Consider the following 15,298-nt stretch of genomic DNA (forward strand, 5'->3'; position numbering starts at 1 on the left):
TTTTTATATTGCAGATTGTATATTTTAAAGGATCTTTATTTGACGCTGAACTGGGGAGTTGGCATTTGTAGGATGTGAAAAAGTTGTGTCTTGAAATGGCAGCTGTCAAGCCATCCCTTGACTACTGTGTGTGCGGAATTCTTGCCAAAGAGTGGGATAAAAGCATCATAAAACTTCAATTTCTCTGAGAACAGACCAAACACTGATGCCTGTCTCTGTGTGTTCCTCCTTTGTACACGCTGGGAGAGGGAAGCCTCAGTACCTTTTCCTTCAGAATTATTTTAACGTGCAGACGGAATGTCTGAAATGTTGTGTTGCTCAATTTGTCAGCCCAATCCTGGCCTAGTTGTGTGCAAGGAGGAAGCATTGTAGCTACTTGGATGCTATTATCTCTTCAAGCTGCAGCCTGCAGTGCTGATTGCTCATTCATAGCTCACCTGCAGAGGTATATTTGCTCATTCTGCCCAGGCTGGTAATAACAAAGCATTTCAGTGACAATTGAACTTCACAGATCTCTCAATTGGAGTGGCTGCTGAATTGTTTTTATTTCTGAAGTGATTGGTAGCATAAGCTGTAGAGTCTTATAAGTGCCTTTTATGTATCTTTAAAGGTGTGTAGCAAAGCTAGCAATTTACTAGAGGATTTCAGATACAGACTAGCCTGTTAAGATTTGTTTATTTGTTTCATGGAGTGGAATTGCTGCACTGTGATGGCAGCAAACCTTCAACTGTGCAATAGGTAGATTCATGTTTGAGGCAATGGTGGGGACTTGAAGGATTCTTCTGAAACAACTGGCAGAGAAAGGCTTTGTTTAAAACCTGATTAGATGCACAGATTGATGTGGGCTTATAGGGTTGTTTTTTTTTTTTTTTGTCTCTTGGTAAATTGATTCAACATTTGCTTTTATTTTGTTAGTGGCTGCTTCTAGGATTAGATTTGATCATGATATGATAAAATGTGATGTTGAGGTAGGCTCTGGACTCACCCACTCAGTGCCTGTGTATTTGACTTATATTTAGGTACAAATGACAAATCTGTCTGAAATGTAGAACTTGTGATGAGACACTTCATCCCCTTCTGGGAGGCTGCAGAACCACCACAAACAAACCCAACCCCAAAACACAACCACCACCAAAGGCCGAAGATGCAGAGGTGGTGACAGTACTGCCAGCAGTTGACCTGACACCTTTGTAACCTTCTCCTAGTGGAAACACCTCCAGCCCTGAGCTTGCATGGCTGTGTTTGGAGTTGGAGGTGAAACCCATCTCTCAGCAGCAAGCTTTTACTTAATTGTAGACTCCAGGGTTTCCAGGGTTGATTAATATTCCTTGAAGATGATGAAGTCTTCTGAGAATGCTTCAGCAAACACTGACATAATGCACAAGTATTCAAAAACTAGGGAGTTGGTTTCCTGAGCTGGTTTACTCTGCCTCTGAGCTGTAGGATTATAGACTTGATAGCTGGTTTTGAAAAATTTGTCACCAAATTGAATATTCCTTCCTGTTTCCAGTGACTGCGACCTCCTGTGCCTCACTTACTGTCATTGCAAAAAGGGAAAATTATGCAAGTCTTTTAGGCTTTATTGGTTGAGAGGAGGATTACTTAGGGTGTCAGTCACTGGCTCTGAGGTAGTGTTCCGTAATAATTTTGTTTGAAAGATCATCTGAAAGATCTCTTTAAAACAGTATGTGAACCATTTTGTGTTTGGCTGTTCTTTGATGGTTGGGACCAACAGGAAGAATCCTGGTACCAACACTACAGTATTTATAAAATTATAACTCCTTTACATTTTATCATTACTACTGGAGGTAGAAAATGCTAATTATGCCTCCAGGCCCCTGGATTTTAACTGCCTGCAGGTGTTAGTAGTAGTCAGGAGCTCTTCATGGTTTCTCTGGTAACCTCCTGTATTGACAAGCTAAGTGTGGAAGCAGAAGTAAAGGTGAGTAACACTGCTCCAATAACTGTGTCCCAGTGCTGGACAGACTCAATGGAAACCTGTCCACATGTGCCATGCTGGGAGAGGAGTGGAATAGCAGTGTAGTGAGAAGTCAGTTCTGTCCCTCACAGTGTGGGAAGGGCAGATGTTTTAATGAAGTCAAATGGAAGCAGCAGTTGCAGAGTGGTTGAGGTCAGAAGGTATCTCTGGAGATTGCCTCCTCAGAGCAAGGTCAACTAGGGGAGATTGCTCTAGAACCATTTCCCATTGGGTATGGAATATATTAATGGAAGGAGAGATTCCACACTTACTCTGGGAAATCTTTTCAGTCACCCTTGCAATAAAGAAGGGGGTTTATGTTTAGAAGGTGTGCCATCTATTTCAGTTTGTGCCCAAATGACCCCATAATTTCAAATTGTTCATTGATGCTGAATGGATGAGTGGGTTACCTGGACTGGCCATGTAACTGGTTATTTAGGACCTGTAGAGCTGCAGGCACCTGCCATATAAATACAAGTACTGCCATGTCTTCATTTGAGATGGATACCTGTAGTTAATTTGTAAGAGGTGTTTCTGATGAGAGCCTGTGGTAAAGAAAATGAAAAGACAAGACTGCCAGAGCAGTTTATTTAGCTCTTAAGCTCTTAGAAGCCAACCTCTGAGACCAGCAAGAAAAGATGAAGCAAAGAGTACTCTGGGGAGCGCATTAATTGTTTTAGTAGGTCACATCTGATTGTGGCTTGCAGCTCTTCCTTCTTTGCTACAAGACTGACATTTGCTTGAAGATGGAAATATTAGTGGTGTAGAGTTTTTTTTTCTCTTTGAATGAAGTTAATCACTGGGACAGGGTAAGAAGCACCTGCAGGACATTGTCAGTCTTGTTCAATTCATGGTTTTGGATGCAAATGCTGGGGCTACTCAGGGCAGTCATGTTTCCTCACCTGTGATGGATGCTTCCCAAGGATGTCCCAGGGAAACATAAGAAAGCAGACACCAGTTGTAGAGTACCTGTTTTTTGTTTCTGGTAGTGGCCATGACATAAATATTATTGCTATGCCTTACTTTCAGTGCATTGTACTCTTGGCATTAAGCCTTCTCCTAGGAAAGCTATTTCCTACATTCTAGATCTCTTATTTCTCTACCCTTTCTACTCAGTTTCTTTTCTCTTGAGTCGAGGCTCCTGTCTGTATATATTCCCTGTTCTAATCCTGTCTCTTCCAAGCTCTCAGTGACTCCAGTGTCCCTCCCTGGCCACTGGTCATGGCAGACATTCTACTGGTCCCAGTCCCACAGATGTTTTCAATTTTCACAGATTAATTAAACCTCCATGATAATTCCTTAAGTTGTCAGTAGGAGTTTTCACCATGTTATTATTTCTACAATTTGAAAATTTCTAGAAGAATTTGTGATAAACAGAATTAAAAAACCAAAACAAGTAAAGAACAACAAAAAACACTCTTCAGACTCAATGGCAGTTATAGCAGGAGTAATTTGGGTGGGAGTATGGGGATTGGCACATTAGCAAAAAGCATTTTTCATGGAAGGCTACTTAGACAACCTCTTTTTAGTCATCCAGCTGTTCTCAGTGAGCAGCCATCGCAGATGGAGATGCTGCGTGTGCTTTTGGCATATTTAAAGCACCTGGGATCTGCATACTGTCTGATATAAAGCAGTCTTTGTGATGCCCTGTAGAGTAGATATTTGCATAGATTAGACATATAAATCTGCCTTTTATTTTCTGCTAACTCCTCAGAGAGGAGGCAGCCTTTCAAGCATTTATTTTAAAAAAGTCTTTGTACAGTGTCTAAAATAAACAAGCTTGCTTTCACTGTGCTCTTGTTCCAAAAACAGAGAACCCACACACTCTTGTGGCTTTCTGAAAATGTGGGTGCGATGCTGCTTTCTGCAAAATTATCAGACAATCCAGGGCCTTTTTCTTTTCTCCCCTTCCCACAGTTCTAAGGGAAAACTGAAGTCACATTTTGCTCCCCACAGTATCTCTTTCTTAGCGCGTGATACTGCTGTGCCTCCTGTGAAGGAATAAAGGTGTGCTTTGGTGTCTGGTTTTCTTTTTTCTTTCCTGGAAGAAGTTTTCAATATCTTACTAGGTGCTCTGTACTCAGTAGTATCCAGTGGCTTTTGTGCTATTGCAGAGTGGGACATATTCTGGGAAGTGAGAGCAGTTCCCAGTGTGGGTGCCCCCATGGAGCTGAGCTCCCGTGGTGCTCTGCATGGTAGGTCTGGCATGCACAACTCTGTAGGGAGGGACATGTTACAGCACCTGCAGTGTGCTGCATTGGGCTTCTGCCCCAAGTTCAGCTGTAAGCTCTGCATTTCCCCAGAAGAATGTGCTGTACAGCTTTCCTGTGAAAGGAAGCAGTGTTTGGAATGGGATGGCTGCACCTGCAAAGTGTGGGAATGAATGTGTTTGCAGGTGGAAAATTAGAGTCTCTCAGGCCTCTTTTCAGGACGGTATGTGAAAATTCAGCCTCAAACTTACCCTCTTTTAACTAAGTGAATATTTATTTCCCTGATATTTTGCTGCCATACCCTTTTCTTCACCATTTCTTGTAGCTGTTTTTTTGATTGTCTTTTAAGGAAATATTTATTCTTCACTGTTCCCAGCCTTTCCCTTTCTTTGTTTTTCTATGAGTGTTAGTTGAAGACCTTTTAAGTATAAGTTCTTCTAAAGCATAAAGAGGTATAGACTCCTAGGACTATATGAATTTTTAAATTTTGTGAGTTTAAAGTAGAGGGAAAAAATAGTGTTTGCGTGCTTCATATTTACAGGGAAAAATGTTTTCACAAATCTGTTTTTAAAAAGACTTGATTTTTTGCCTTCCCTCAAAAAAGTCCTTGTTAGATATCTTGCCTACTTGAGCTTATCTTTGCTTTTAGTCTGCTGTGCTTTTCTTTTTTTTTTTTAAGCTAAAGTTTCACATCCTACTGTGTAGCTAGCTTTCAATACAAGTCCAGTCAGCTGCAGATTTCTACCAGTCCCTGCAGTCTTTTCTGCTAGTTACTGCTCCTTACACTGGGCTTTTAATTTCTGTGTTAAGGCTGGATATCACATATCCTCCTGTGCCAGCCTGGTTTTGTGGCAAGGTCAGTGAAGTGGAACTCTTTTGGCTGTTAAGGATGTAACATTTACATGTGACAAGTACACGAGGCTGTTTTGCTTTTCATGGTTGGTCACACCTGCAGCTTGTGGCTGCAGAAGTCTCTGTGTATACTTTTGAGCTCCTGATAGTTGGTTTGGCTTCATTGTCCAAAATAATTATTTTGAATATCACACCGTGCTGGAAAAAAACAGCACAATGTGTACAATCAGATTTGGTCCAGACATCCTGGACTGTGCTTGCCTGAAGCGAGGACTGTGACCAATTGTGTGCCCGTGCTTGTTACTACACCACAGAAAGACCTATAGGATTTTTTAAAATGCCAGTGGTTCTCAAAAATGTATGGACACGTAACAAATTTTTGATGAAAGTACAGAAAAATAGCATGCAGGATGGGAGGAGAAAAGAGATACCTGTTTTAGTTGAGTGGATTGGTAAATGAGAGAGAGCTGAGTGATACATGGCAAATGGGAAGGTGGAGTGTTTAGAACAAAAAAAATCCAGAGTTGGTCTTATACACCTGGAGATTTAAATCACGATTTAACCCTTCAATGTTACTGGTATGTAACAGAGTGGAAAAAAGTTTAGTTTTCAGGCAGCGGACATCTCACTGCCTTGCCTCTTGCTAGAAGCCTTTGTCAGTTCGTGTTTATGGTGTACTTACCAGCACATGTTTTAGGGACATGCCTGCTGTCTTGGAAAGATCTTATCTGGAGGCAAGCTATGTAGTTTTCAGAAAAATGATTGCACTCGTTGCCTGCTTTTCTGGGAAGTGTCATGGCTACAGTGCTCGTGCTGATGAGCTCTACTCGCACCACACAGGAAAGGCGCTGACACACAGCCCTCCCTCTTGGCACCAGAAACAGCTGTGTGCTGGAAAGATGATGCACCTCCTCTTCACTAAGGAGCAAAAGTGTTGTCTCCAACATAAATATGATATTAACGGTCAGAAGAGTCATGTGTTTTTAACTATTTCCAGTTATAAAGTTTGTCAGTTCCCTTTCTTTCTTAGATTGAGCTGGACACTTGTATAGCATAAACCAGTGTAGCTTCTTTCTTCTAGAATATTTCCAACTTTATAATTATATATATATATATTATATATATATATATTATATATATATATTATATATATATTTTATATATATATATATATATATATATATATATATATATATATAATATTTCTATTTTATAGCGAGATTAGGATCAATGGACTGCAATGTTAAATTACTTACATGAATTAAACCAGTTTCTGCTATGCATGGAAGCTGTATCAAATGAACAGAAAAGGACAGGGTAAGAATGTATAAGAATGGCAGACTTTAGAAAGGGAAGATAATTTAATCCCATCAATCTTGTCAAAACTTGTGTTCTCAGCTAAATAATTTGGGGAGTCAAATACTGGGTAAGTTTTGACAAAGGAATGGTGTGAAACAACAGTGAAAGGGCATGGGGTGCCAACCACCTCATATGTGGTGCTACTGATTCTTTCCTATTTAACTAGCAGAACTAATAGAGGGTGCTGTAGATATGTCCTGAGTATTGAAACACAGCAAAAGAAGAGCTGGGGCAAATACTAATATAAGTGCCTTATTCATGAGAGTATTTGTGAGATATCATGGTGAAATCTCCCAGAGGAAGCAGTAGGAACTCTGAAGCTGAAACTTTATAAATTGAGGCAAATACATTTTTGGTGGAACAGAATTCCCTTGGTTTTAGATGGCTGTTGACAGCCTGCATGACCATACAAGCCCCCGTTCTGTTCAGGGTCCTCAAGTTGATTGTCTTATGACTGAAACTGCACCCCGTCTCCCAAAGTTGGGAGAAAGGCAAGCTGTGGGATTCATTGCTAAGTGGAGCCAGGGAGTCCTGAGTCCTCAGGGATCCCAGCTATCTTCTGTTGGACAAGACTGTAGGTGGGTTGTGAAGTTACTTGTAAATGTTAGGGCTTTTCCCTTTTCCCTTTTCCCTTTTCCCTTTTCCCTTTTCCCTTTTCCCTTTTCCCTTTTCCCTTTTCCCTTTTCCCTTTTCCCTTTTCCCTTTTCCCTTTTCCCTTTTCCCTTTTTTTTTCCCTTTTTTCCCTTTTTTTTTCCCCTTTTTTTCCCTTTTTTTTTTCCCTTTTTTTCCCTTTTTTTTCCCCCTTTTTTTCCCTTTTTTCCCCCTTTTTTTCCCTTTTTTTCCCCTTTTTTCCCTTTTCCTTTTTCCTTTTTTTTTCCTTTTTTTCCTTCTAGCTGCAGGAATTAGGGCTCATGTTGTCCAGGCAAGGGAGCAGTTCTGGAACTGCATGCAAGCTGGATGAGTCCTAAAAGCCCTGGGTGGCCACCCAGGCTTAGTCTGGGATATTCGCATTTTGGTGCTCCTTTGATGACTTTATTGTTTTCTTTTAATTATTAGACTTTTTTAATATTAGTGGCTACTGCAGCATGAAACGCGCACATTAGGCTTGTACTTGCCTTGTTGTAAACACCCTGATACTTAATTAGCTTTCATGTTGTATTTAGAGAACAGCAACAACAAATAATATGCAGTATTTGCCTGGTTCTTATTGTGTTCAGATTATTGTAGTGTATGTGTTGTTTCGCTTTTCAGTAATATTCTTCAGCTGGTTCTTTTTGGATGTGTATTTTAGTGGATGTTTAAACTTTGACTTAAAAGTAAGAACTCCTTCAAGGCAGACCTGAGATTCAACATTAATTCTCTGTTTATAAAATATTTGCTGAGGAGGGCAAACCCTTCTCCCAGCTGACTTTTTTCAGTGAATGGGGAGCTTGTTCTCTGTGTGTTGGTTATTGAAAGCTGAGCTCTTTGTGCCAGATATTTTAAGAAACTGTTGATGCTTTGATCTAATCTATTACATTATACTGTGCTTTTAGACCAGAAAGTGAATGTGTTTTCATGTGTGTGGTTGGGCAGTACATATGTAGCAACTCTGAAAAATAGTGTTGCATAACTATAAATACAGTGTAGGATACTTTCAGCCTGCATTCTTGCTTTACTGTGTTTTGAAGGCAGTGGCTATCGTGGTTAGAAATATTGCAACAGGAATGTCTTGGCATTGGGCAGATTCACATTTATATCTGATCATAAGGAAATAATACTAATTTTATGCTCTGGGGCTTAGTCACATGTGCTAACATATTGCTTTCCTGTTGGGAGCTATTTCTACATTCAGTTCTGGTAGAACAAATACTTTTTGGAGTAATCTAGCCTTTTTTATTGGACCTTTTTAAATGGAAGCAAAGATTGCATTCTGGGGTTTTGCTCTTCCTGTAGAGTAGTGATACATCATTTACACAAGTTGAGAGAGCTTCCTCTCTGGTCTTAGATAGTCCAGGTTGAATCCTTCCATGCAGGTGTAATAGCGGAGACATTTGCACTTGGGAAAAAGTACTTTGGATCTCCTTTTCTTGTCCACCTGGGCATGTGTGCTGTTGGAGACATTGGCTGAGCCTGTATGTTGGATAAGCAATGTGGATGGCTTTTACCATGGCAGACAGCCGTAAATGATTCAGATTTTAAAGAAACACACAGCTGGCTACAATGTAGCAATTTTATTGTCCATGCTTGTGGGTTTTCCCTAAACTTTGAAGATCTTGGAATGAGGTAATGATATAAATTTCAGTCTGGGATTTTTTTACATGTTCAGAACAAATCTCAGACTAGATTAGTAAAGGGCCAGTAAAGAAGGGCATGAAATGTATGATTCCAAATATTTTATAGTTTTCAAAAACCAGAAGGAAAAAAACCCCTTAGTTTTACCAAAGAAAGAAATATCATTCTTCAATAATGGTTTGGCTTTGAGGGGTCACAGAATCTCCCAAGTTGGAAGGGGCCCATAACAATCACTGAGACCAACTCCCTGTCCTGTTAGAACTACCTAAAACTAAATCATATGATTTAAAACATCATTCAGGTACTCCTTGAACACCATCAGGCTGGTACTGTAGTCAGTTCCCTGAGAGCCTGTTCTAGTGACTGACCACCCTACAGATGAAGAATATTTTCCTCATATCCAATCTGAACTTGGAATCACAGAAGAATCATGGAATAATTTGGGTTAGAAGTGACCTTTAGAGGTCATATCTAGTCCAGCCTACCTACAGTGAGCAGGGACTAGGTGAGGGTTCCCAGACCTCCATCCAGCCTGATCTTAAGTGTTTCCAGGGATGGGTCAGCCATCACCTCTCTGGGCAACCTCTTCCAGGGCCTCACCACTCTCATTGTAAATAATTTATTCATTATGTCTAGACTAAATCTACCCTCATTTAGTTTAAAAACATTACCCCTTGTCTTATCATAACAAGCAGTGCTTTGTCCCTGTTTTACAATCCCAGTGTAAGTGCTTCCCCTAAGGCAGCTTCATCCCATTTCCTTGTGTCCTATTCCTGGTCACTAGAGGAAGTGACTGTTTATAATTAGGATATGGCTGCAAACCACTGTGTTAAAAATGTGTCTTGATTACATAGGCTATCAGGATTGAACCTTAATTCCAGAAAGAAGAGCTGAGGGTCCATGAGGCTGAACCTAGTACTTGAGACATTTTATAATCCCTAAAGAGAAGGAAATATATTAAGCATTTTGAAACTTGCTTTGAAGGTCTAACCAGCTTCCCTTGCAGGAAAAAAAAAGTTCTTCTGCCTTTCTGCATGGAAACAAAACTAATTTGAGTGGCCTATATATTTATTTTGTGATATCTGACAGTTGAAATGGTGTTGAGGCTAGAAATCTGGGCTTCTGCTTTCATCAGTGAAGAGCTTGCTTTATGTATGGAGCTGTGTTTGGATGAATCACACTGACTGCTTTTTGTTTCTCAGTCTCTGAGGAAGCTGTCCTCACCGCTGCTTAGTGATAAGTACTTCTGTTAGGAGGATCGCTGTGATAACCTGGAGTTGTCTTCTATTTAAATCCAGCTTTTCTTGCTCCTTGGCTATCTCCTGTTAGATTTCCCGGTGCCACACAGACACATGGTTGCATATCTGTAGCTGTACTGCTAGTAGAACCCATTCCATGTGTGTGTATTTTTAGAAAATCTGTTGAAGATCTACTTGTATTCGGGACATGTCCCTTTTTCTTGTTTTGTATTAGTAGCCAGTTATCTTAAATAGTGCTGAAAGGAGATTTTTAATCTTGCTGCAATTGGCAGTAGAACCTCATGAAAACTGTGACTTAACCTACCTTTTGGAATGAAGTGAAGAATTGTGTCCTGCTTTCTTTGAACTGCAGTGTCTTAAGGCAAGAGGATGAGTGCGTGGATAGTAAGCTCCTGCTTACACAGCTGGAGGATGTGTCAAAAGTTGTATTTAACAACATGGCCTTGCTACATCTACTTACACTTGTAAACTCTACAGGAAACCTTCACCTAGGTATTTACTCTTGAGGACTGTGTCAGGTCTAAGACACGATGCAGAGATACAAAATGCAAAGAAACAAAGAACAGTCTTTGATTCATAATAGTTTTATTTCTAAATAGAAATAATATTCTGTAGACTGGAAATTCAAGTCCCATGTTTCCTGACTGGTGGGAGCATGCTGCCACCACCATGATGGACAGGGATTCCTATCCACAAATTGGGAGGTTTCTGTAAACTTAATGAAAAAGTCCCTGCTGCTGGAATGATGGTCAATAGAATAAATTATGATAGATTTTGCTCCCTGAAGGTTCTTAGTGTACTGTTGTCTCCTTAAACCTGTCAGATGCAACTAAAAGCAAATAGATGGTTTTAGAAAAAAAGATGATCGCTTCAATGTTTTGGTCTAAAGGAGAAAGGATAAAAAAAGTGGAAAAAGGAAAAACACTTGTCATCCCTAGCTGCTTGAGTCATGGAAGTGCCCATCAGTTTTTGCATCTCCTCAAATGAAGATGAAAAGGATAATTATTCCTCTAGTTTAGGAATTGAGCTGCTTACTGCATTTGTCATTTACACTGTTGCAAACTGCTTGGCTGCCCTTTTTTCCCCCCTCAGGAGTAGCAGCAATGTGTGTCACTGCAGAGGGAGGTTTCCTACTCATTAGGGAGTGCTATCCATGGGGTGGCTGTTCTGGTGCACTGCGCACACTGGCGTGTGCTTCAGACTTGTCTCCCAGAGTAGTTTAAGGCACTGGTTTGGACAGGTGACTGCATTACCTAGGCTGGGGCTGGTACTCTCCTGTCTGTCTTCCCATATGATGCAGTAACAGGGACTTAGCAGTTTCTCCTCAGGGAAGTGCAAACTGCCAGGGGATGTACCCCTTAAACTCTTCGTGACACACACCAATCCTGCCTCAGTCATGTTGCTTATAAAGCCTTAGAGAGTGAGGATTGCTCTAGACTTCCTGTGTAATCAGTGAGAAGAAGTGGGCATTTCCACAGTGTGATTCAGGATTCCTCTGTTGTGCATCACTTTCTACACGTGATTCATTTTCTCTTTCCTGCTGTGTGTTTTGAAAAGGGTACTGTGGATCATTGGTCTTCTATTTAGAAGTCCCAGATAGATGTCTGAAATTTTTCTACAGCATCAGGTAGAGTGTCAAGCCACTAGCAGCAGCAGCATGAGAGCAAAGATGTGTGGGTTTTGATTGGGATTTCTATCAGCCTTTTAAATTTTGAGAATTCAATAGGCAGTGGAAATCTTGGTTATGGTAGCACTGCCAGTCTTCATTTAAATTTATTCAATATTGACGTTTGTACTTGCAGACTGGAGCAAACTTTTTCCCTTCTCTTGTAGCTGAGACACAGATCATGAAAACTTAGTTCTAAACTTACCTTTTGCAGTGATCTGAATAATCTTAATCTTTTTGCCTTACTGGCAGGGTATAGCACTAAAGGATCTGCAACTGGATTTCAGTACAACCCTCAAGTCTCTAAATGTGTTTAAAAGAAGCATTTGTGTGGAGGCCCTTATGCAGCTGAGAATCTCAACAAGAATTTGGCAGAAATCTCAGTGTCGGAAGATGGCAGATTCCTGTGCAGTGAGATGTTTACTGGTTCACTGTTTTATCTTTGGCAGCTGCTTTTGCACTTGATATCTTCAGCTGTTTTTGAAGCTTTTACAAAGAATAATTATTCATTTCATGAAATGGATCTATTTTACCCACCCAACAGGGCACTGATTCACATATTTCCCTGGCAACATCCCGTTGTTATCAGAGCTGTGTTCACTTTTGCAGGATTGCGTTCACTGGGATGTTACAACTTCCTGGGCCGTGGTTTTGTTGCTTGATTTACTGAGATGTGGGATGACTGTTTTCAATTATTCCTTTGGAAACACTAGGGTCACTGGGGTCTCTGGGAGATGGAAGCAACCTGAGTTTTCCTGTTTGCTGCTGACAGTGATGCTAACGTAGATGTTCCAGCAATCTTTTCGCAGGAATATAAGGTGTTGTACTGATGACCTATAGATAGGCAGCAACTTCATTGTGTCACATTTCAAGCAGTGTTTTCTTATTGCCAGGACAGATTACTGTAAAAGGCGGTAGCCAATGGACTGGATTTTTAACTCCACACCAGGTAAAATTCCACTAAATCAGTAGAGCTTTCTCAGACATTGATTATATGAGGTTGGGACGCTACATAAAGGTTTCATTGATGGGTTTTATAAATGAGCTCTATAAATTCATGAACGAGGTTTCACTGCAGGCTCGCCAGAGCTTTTTTTTTGTTTGTTTTGTTAAGTTCAGACTAAGCACACATTCTTTTGTAAGTCTGAACGTGTTCACTTGCTCTTTGAATAAAGTAACACCTGAATATACTTGCATGCTGCTCTGCACCCACAAAGCAATTATTTTGTGATGTGCTTCTGGATGCTTGCATAGGTGTGCCGGTTGTTCACTGGTGTATGTACTCACTCAATTCAGCTTTTGCATGAGTGCACAGCAGAACACACTACATTGAGCCAGAAAAACATGGTGGACTTGAGTAATTCCAGAGTTTAGGATGGTATGGATGGCGAATCTTTAAAATATATATTGAAAAATAAAATGGGGCTTATGGGGTATATACATTATATTTTATTGTTACAGCTGACACAATGTGGGGAAGAGAATGGAGCACTGAGAACGCTTCATGGTTTTTTTGGGTCCAAAGAATAGTTATGCCTGTACTTAAGCACCATTAAAAAAAAATGTTATCTATTTATTTTCAGTATTGCATAGTATGAGCTTGAGTATACATTTGTTCTAATTAACTCACCACATTTTTTTAGCATGATATTCTAACCTGCTTGGCCATTAACCTGGCTGGTTACCAGGAGAATTTTCAAACTGTTGACTCATATTGCTTCCATATGTAGCTTAAACCACCTTTTCCCACAGTAGATAGAGCTTGAGGGTTAGCTGTATTGTTTTTCAGGGCAGGGAGAAGCATATTTTGAACTGAGTCAACACATACAAATAAAGGAAGTAAATATAAGCTATCATTAACTTTTTGGGGTCCAATCTCATTTTTGCCAAAATCTAGTTCCAATTCAGGAAAGACCAACAGAATATTTTTGGACTCCTCTTCCCCAGGAGGTTAAGCACTCTTCAGCCTACATAGCCATGGCTTATCTTTGCACTTTTGCATCTTTGTGAGGATGAATCTTTACAGCTGCCGTTTCAGGATTTTTTTTTGTCTTATTCCATCTGGAGATCTGGGGACATGAGTTGCTCTGTGTGTGTGGGACCTGCTGTTGTGAGGATGTGACTAAGCAAGTGGGCAGTGACACACAGGCTGCATGCCACGGCGCCTCAGTGAGCACCTGTGTGTAGGTGGGACCTACATGTGGTTGTAGCTCCTGCTCTTAGTTGGAGCCCATGCTGTGTGTCAGGCACCAAAGGACAGGTGCTGGCTGGGAGAATTGCTTTATTATCCAAAATCCTGCATCAAAGCTGTAGCTGCCTCTGGGACACACAGTTCAGGGCGAGGAGGAAGAGCCCTGGGACTCTATATGGGAACCAGGAAGATCGTGTTTGGAGGAAGGTGAAGGTAGAGGCAGCAGCTGTGGGAGATATTGTGGGTTTGCACTCAAAAAAACCCAGCCATGTTGTGAAAAGCAATATGTGGCATTGCTGTAATTCACCTACCAGACTCAGTCTTACCTTTTTTTTTTTTTTTCTTTTTGTGATCAAAAAAGAACATGAAGCTAAAAAGAAAAAAATAGTTTCCTGAGCTGTGACCTTTGGATCTCTGTAGCCAAGTGCAAGTGTTCTGCTCAGTTCAGGAGATATGAGCGCATAACTGAGCATGCTTTCAAGCCTAGGCTGAACAACAGACTGAACAATAACACTTTTAGCCTGTGTTTAAAACCCAAACAAAATGGATAAATGGCTTTTTTCAAATAGGTGGATAACAAACTCTTTGCTCCCAAATTTTTTATTCTAGTGTTTCTGTGGAATATTTATACTTCCATTGAACATTTTTTTTCAGTTAGAAAATGAAATGCTAAATACATTAGCTTAGAAATGCTAAAATACAGCTTTCTTTGCATTATATGATTTTGTTTTGCTTTACTTTTGCAATCTCACTCCATCCTTTATAAAGATGAATTCTATGGTGATGTCACCAGGGTTTGCTGGACTCCAATTGACTCCAATTTGCAGAGACCAAATGTAGCCTTTTCTAAATGAAAAGGTTCAGAAGACAAGAGAATATGGCTTCCCTGTTTTTTTCTTTTACGCTAAAAGGCATGTCGAAGTTTTGTGCTGTATAATTCTTTAGGTATTTGGATTAACTCTGATAAAATTATAGGTGGTTGTAAGGGAGTTTATTGTGCTTATAAATTGTAGTGGGGCTCCCTGTAATTTGTTATAATTAATTCAATAGTTCAAGAGCAGAAAATCAAGATCAGGTTGTGGCATGCCTTCCTTTCTTGCAAAAGCATGCCATTACTGGTCTTTTTATTTAAAGTTTCACTTTGTGCTTGTAGGTTTATTTGAACTTGGAGTATGCAAAATGCATAATATGCTCTTAAAAAAAAAGCTGTACAACTACAGAGGATGGACCTGTTGTGGTTGGAGGGGTCTGTTTAAATATAGAGAAATTGGTGGATACTGTGGAGCTGCGTCTGGTGGCTAAGCCTCTCATTGAAGGAGTGCATGTTTTGGAAGCTTTGTGTCGTGTCTGTGGGCTGCAACAGGGCCTGGGTGCATGTCTGTGCTTGTGGTCCATCAGAAATGGCAGGAAAAGAAAACCACTGGCAGAGCATTTCTTTCCTATGTGTGCTCTCTCTCTGCCTGTGAGAATGCAGAATGTGACGCTGTTGTCTCCTGGCTCATTGCTGAG

General features: G+C 40.4%; 1 protein-coding gene across 2 annotated transcripts in view; it reads left to right on the plus strand.

The window, feature by feature from the left end:
- PTPN14 (protein tyrosine phosphatase non-receptor type 14) overlaps nt 1–15,298 on the plus strand; it is a 111,093-nt gene that overhangs the window by 48,160 nt on the left and 47,635 nt on the right. The gene's annotated exons all lie outside the window — the stretch shown is intronic.

This window comes from Anomalospiza imberbis, chromosome 3 (assembly GCF_031753505.1).
Source record: "Anomalospiza imberbis isolate Cuckoo-Finch-1a 21T00152 chromosome 3, ASM3175350v1, whole genome shotgun sequence".
Lineage (NCBI taxonomy): Eukaryota > Metazoa > Chordata > Aves > Passeriformes > Viduidae > Anomalospiza > Anomalospiza imberbis.